This window comes from Eucyclogobius newberryi, unplaced genomic scaffold, assembly GCF_026437365.1.
Source record: "Eucyclogobius newberryi isolate DKJ021-1_F unplaced genomic scaffold, fEucNew1.0.hap1 SCAF_4, whole genome shotgun sequence".
NCBI lineage: Eukaryota > Metazoa > Chordata > Actinopteri > Gobiiformes > Gobiidae > Eucyclogobius > Eucyclogobius newberryi.
The window spans coordinates 2,309,987-2,315,982 of NW_027316056.1; the positions used below are offsets into that span (position 1 = coordinate 2,309,987).

At 46.4% G+C, this 5,996-nt stretch overlaps 1 pseudogene; it reads left to right on the top strand.

Moving 5' to 3' along the window:
- Positions 1-560: 560 nt before the first annotated feature.
- LOC140377310 (uncharacterized) lies at positions 561-2,076 on the top strand (annotated as a pseudogene).
- The last annotated feature ends 3,920 nt before the right edge of the window (positions 2,077-5,996 follow it).

Below are 5,996 nucleotides of genomic sequence, written 5' to 3' on the forward strand. Positions count from 1 at the left end.
GACCCCGCTGTGGTGGGCTCTGAACCCCGCTGTGGTGGGCTCTGAACCCCGCTGTGGTGGGCTCTGAACCCCGCTGTGGTGGGCTCTGAACACTGCTGTGGTGGGCTCTGAACCCCGCTGTGGTGGGCTCTGAACATTGCTATGGTGGGCTCTGAACACTGCTGTGGTGGGCTCTGAACACTGCTGTGGTGGGCTCTGAACACTGCTGTGGTGGGCTCTGAACACTGCTATGGTGGGCTCTGAACCCTGCTGTGGTGGGCTCTGAACACTGCTATGGTGGGCTCTGAACTTCAAGTGGCAGGTTTTGCCTCCAGACCCACTCCTGCTCGGATCTTATGCGGTCTCTGTATAAACTGTTAAAGACTGCTGTGATAATTAAAGGCCATTATAGACTGATATTCCATCTGCCTGTGCTGCTTTTGGGTCCTCGCCATACCTGTGACAGTTGTGTCCATTGCAGGAGTCCTGAGGCCCAAATACACAGTTCTGAAATGCAGTGGGATGATGACATAAATTGTCTGTAACGGTACGTTCACACCGCAGACGCCTTTTTGCGCGTAATGGCGAAGTTGTACGCCTGCACGTATAAAGACAAACGCAAATAAGCCGCGTTCTCGATGCAAGGGAGCAGAGCCGAAATATAACAAGCAGACGCGCGGATATAGAGACAGAAGTATTCACGTATTTGGTTCTGAAAACCCTCATACGGAGGCGCCGGGCTCGGCGACGTGCGTGCGTGGGTTCACCAAATACTACAGAGGCGATCGGAGTTTGGTGAATTCCACCATTTGCTGCAGGAGCTGCGGCTCGACGATCAGCGCTTTCAGCGCTACTTTCGTCTGTCCCGTCCCCAGTTTGACGACCTGTTGTCCCGCATTGGTGCGAGGATAACCCACCAGGACACCAACTACAGACGCTCAATTCCAGCTGCTGAGCGCCTGTCCATCTGTCTTCGGTCAGTAATTATTCATGTAATAACAGAGTGTATTCATACATAGCTAATAAAAGTAACCAGGGTAAATAGTGGACGGTGTTTGAACTATTTTTAAACGGAGCTTGTTGCTCATACAACAGCAAGAGTATTTTTATTAAAATGTCTTTATATTGCCTGTTCTAGTGCACCATTTTAGAATCGATTGTGGTATATTTGATAAAAGTACAAGTAAACTATATTTAGGCTATGTATAGTTTGTCTTATTTAATTGTTTGTTTGTTTTTTATTCAGTTTTCTTGCCACTGGAGACTCCTACAGGACAATTGCCAGCAGCTTCAGGGTTGGTGTGTCCACAGTCTCCTCCATCGTCCCTGAAGTTGCAGCTGTCATCTGGGACTGTCTCGTGGCAGACTTTATGGCTGTGCCCACAGCAGAGGACTGGAGGTCCATTGCAGCAGAGTTCCAGGAGCGGTGGAACTACCCTCTCTGCTGTGGAGCTATGGACGGGAAACATGTCCGGCTGAAGGCCCCCCCAACTCAGGATCCCGCTTTTTTAATTATAAGGGGGATCATTCCCTTGTCCTCCTGGCCGTGGTTGATGCCCGGTATCATTTCCGGGTAATCGACGTGGGGGGATACGGGAGGACGAGTGACGGGGGGATCTTGTCTAACTCTGCCTTTGGTCAGGCCCTGCGTGAAGGCACTCTCCAGCTCCCCTCTGACCAGAACCTGCCCGGGGCTGAAGGCCCACAGCCGCATGTCTTTGTGGCAGATGAAGCCTTCCCGCTGCAAAGACATCTCATGAGACCTTCAACTACCACCTCTCTCGGGCACGGCTGGTGGTTGAAGACGCCTTCGGGATCTGGACCTCACAGTGGAGGATGTTCCTGCGGCGCCTGGAAGTCCACCCTTAAGTTGTGGAGAAGTGCGTGAAGGCGACTTGTCTCCTCCACAATTTCATGCGGGCCACAGCGCCGGAGCATGTGCCTGGAGCGTGGGGAGCTGGAGCACAGGAGGAGCCACTTCCAGGTGTGGGGCTGATCGGGGCAAATAACGCATCCCGAGAGGCCTTGAGGGTGAGGGAGGTGTTCAAGGCCCATTTCTCTGAAGAAGGAGCAGTGCCTTGGCAGCCCAAAGAGTAGTCATGTCCTCCACAGGACTGACCCACAACGGCTCTTTTAAGAGCCACGCACTAAACAACAAAGAGCTTAATTTGAGTCTGTTTATGTACATTTGTCCACAGCCTGTTGTATATGGTGTTTTTATAAAGTGTTTTTCATATTTATAGGCAACGTCTGCAAAGACCACATGATCTGTCAAGTTTGAGCCCAAATGCCAGGCTGTTTACATAGAATAAGATAAAGTTCACCGGTCTGAACGGGGCATAAGACTTTGATGATCTCAGTCCAAAACTTTTGAGCAAAAATCCCCAAAACACGTGATAGTGACCTGCCTCCTGGCTGCCTCAGTGTCTCCAACAGTTAGCTTTTCCATATGAATAATGGGCATTTGGACATTCCAACAAAATTCTCTCCAAACATATAATTTTGTGGTTTTCCACTGGGATGTACATATATCTTCCCATTCTTCATCAGCCAGAACAAAGTGACCCTCTCTTTCCCTCACCTGACCACCCAAAAGGGTCTTGATTCGGACCAGTGGGGGGTGTCAAAAAAACTCTCCAGCATTAACCGGTCCAGCCACCGCCGCTAATTTGTGTCAAGTATCTATCACATGCAGAAGACTTTGTGTCACGTGTCTCTCACATGCAGAAGACTTTGTGTCACGTGTCTCACAAATGCAGAAGACTTTGTGTCACGTGTCTCTCACATGCAGAAGACTTTGTGTCACGTGTCTCACAAATGCAGAAGACTTTGTGTCACGTGTCTCTCACATGCAGAAGACTTTGTGTCACGTGTCTCACAAATGCAGAAGACTTTGTGTCACGTGTCTCTCACATGCAGAAGACTTTGTGTCACGTGTCTCACAAATGCAGAAGACTTTGTGTCACGTGTCTCACAAATGCAGAAGACTTTGTGTCACGTGTCTCACAAATGCAGAAGACTTTGTGTCACGTGTCTCTCACATGCAGAAGACTTTGTGTCACGTGTCTCTCACATACAGAAGACTTCGTGTCTCTCACATGCAGAAGACTTTGTGTCACGTGTCTCTCACATGCAGAAGACTTTGTGTCACGTGTCTCTCACATGCAGAAGACATTTCTGAAATATTTTAGGAACATTAAAGAAAATATATGACTTAATTTAGCTCAGATTTACAGAGTTTAGTGCGTCGCTTGTTGACTCAGCAGAAGTCGGCAACGTTTCTCAGTCTGTGTTATTTGTAAATAACTATAAAAGAATCCTTCAGCATATCAAACTTTTGAAATTATTTTCTTTTAAAATCTAATGAAAAAACATTATACCTTACGTTATATTTTAACATCTTTGTTTAGTTTGCATGTCTTGATCAGCTCCTTCTGTGTTGTAAGAACAGATTTCACCCAAGGATTCTCCACCCAAATGACTCAACCACTTGTCATCTGCCAGTGCGGCCTGCACAGGAACCCCCGGCACAACACTACTCTAATATGTTTCCATTGAGCTTCATACTCTGGGTCACACCAGTACAGCAATCTTCTGATTTGAGCTGAAATAAAGTAATTTTTCAGACAAGGTGAGCCCCAACCTCCTATATCTTTTGATAATTGTAAAGTTTTCAATTGGAAACAGGTCTTTTTTTTCTTGCCATACAAAGAAATTGTTTTATTCCACTCATCAAACAGCTCGAAAGAGTCTGGAACAGATAGACCCAGGACCTAGAGTGGGGGCCACCATCAGCTCCTCATCTAGAAGGCCCAGCAGAGGATGTACTTCCTGCAGCAGCTGAGGAAAGACAAGCCGCCAGCGCAGATGATGTTGCAGTTCTACACGGCCATCATTGAGTCCATCCTCACCTCCTCTATCACCTCCTCCATCACCTCCTCCATCACCTCCTCCATCACCGTGTGGTACGCTGGAGCCACAGCCAGGGACAAGCAGAGACTACAGCGCCCTCTGCTGAGAAGGTGATTGTCTGCACATTGCCATTCCTGCAGGAGGCTGTGGTCCATCCGGACCGGAACACTCTGTGTGCCGTTGGACTCATGAACACTTCCTAACACCTGTCACTTTAACTCAACCACTTTTACTCAACCACTCACTGCACTGTCAATTTAACTGTCAATTTTATGTACATACTAAGTCTATTAATGACAAAAGCAGGTTCCTAGCCTTGGCAATAAACCTTTTCTGTTTCTGATTCTCATAAACAGAGTAGGAGCCACCCAAAGCCGACCGCACAGAAAGGAGCACCCAAGACACGACCTGGCTGGAGAGGGCCCCACGATGCAGAACATCAGCAGGGGCGGCGCATAAGGCTCCACCTGGTCTGTATGTATGTACTTGGTGGCGTTTCATTTGAAAGGTCCCGAGGTGGTGTTGGTTTGGGGATGTGCTGCCCTTGTTATGTGGTGTGTGCAGGAGGAACGGAAGTTGCAGCGACGGTCCGGTGGAAGGAGCTGATGGTGCCATGCAACCTGTGGAACCTCACCGAGAGTTACTATTCCAAGATGAATGGTGAAGATTGATCAATCATCATTGACCATCTTAGTTCACTTTTACTTTTAGGGAATTTTAATTATTTTTATTTGAATTGATTTTAAGATATCTTGGTGATGGTTTTAATTCGGCCGGAACAATATTTGCAACACCCATTCTTATAATAACTAACATCCTGTGACTGTAGCAGCAACATATGATATGGTGCCTTCTGCGGCCCAAGTGATACAAAATATTCAAGTGGATTTTCATTCCATCCAACAAAACTGTTCATTTAAAATTGTTAATGAATTTAAATAAAACAAAATGTATGCTGTTCTCCTAAAGACACTCTACTGACTGTACGGTATGTATTATAACTAGGGCTGGGTAACGATTACAATTTTTAATCGCGATTAATGGCATTATTTCCCTGATTAATCACGATTAATCACATTTTTACGAGCAAAAATGAATTCAAAAGAAGTGTAACGTGCATCAGCAAAATATTAAATATTCACAAAATCCTGAGCCACAATCATTAAATATGAACAGGCCACTTCAGAGGGAACGTCAGAAACATTGTAATCTCATGAAACATTAGACACTCAAAACACATTTTAGGAGCAGCAGAACCAGTCTAGAACCAAATGTCCCTAAAGCAGAAAACACTTCAGTACAGTTTGTACAGTCTTAGAACTTGACACTAAAGCGCCATAACATGAGTTGTGCAAACAAACACTTAACCAGTTCAATACAAATAAATACATTGTACATTTTAACTTAAACAATGTTATCAAACACAAAACTAAAGCTTATTGCCACTGCCAGGGCATCGAAAAGAACCAGAAAAGTTTGTAGATTCCTAAAACTGGGTGTTTTTTTACTCCCCTGCACTAAGCCAGTTGCTAAGGCACCAGATTATTCACGTTTTCAGCTGATAAACCCGCGCGCCGGGCCCTTCTCGTCGGGACCTGCTCACGCGGGCCCCCGGCAGGACCTGCTCACGCACGTTGCCTTTCAGAGACCAGTTCAGAAATGCACCTTCACCGTGGCAAGTGCCACTCTCTTGTCATTTTCGCAACAAAGTCTGTTCCTTTTCTTAATTTATATGTCCAGCATCCTCGAAAAGGATTGCTTCAAAGATAGTATATTATAGTATAGTAGTTATAGAAAAGGACAAGGGAAATGGCCCAGAGGCTGACCTTTTGGCCGTTTTGGGGCCAGGCTGGTGCCAAGACTTAGCCCTAAAAGGAGGGCTTTGAATCAGGGTAAACTCTGGGGCCTGTTCCCTATTCCTTTTGGATCTTTTGGGGCCAGGCTGGTGCCAAAACCTAGCCCAGAAAGGAGGGCTTTGATACAGGCTCGACTCAAGGGCCTTTTCCGTGGTCCTTTTGGGACCAGGCCGGTGCAAAGACTGTGCGAGCCAAGTTTAGTTTATGTATACGTTTTGTATGGAAATCTACACAGTGTTGATATTTTGT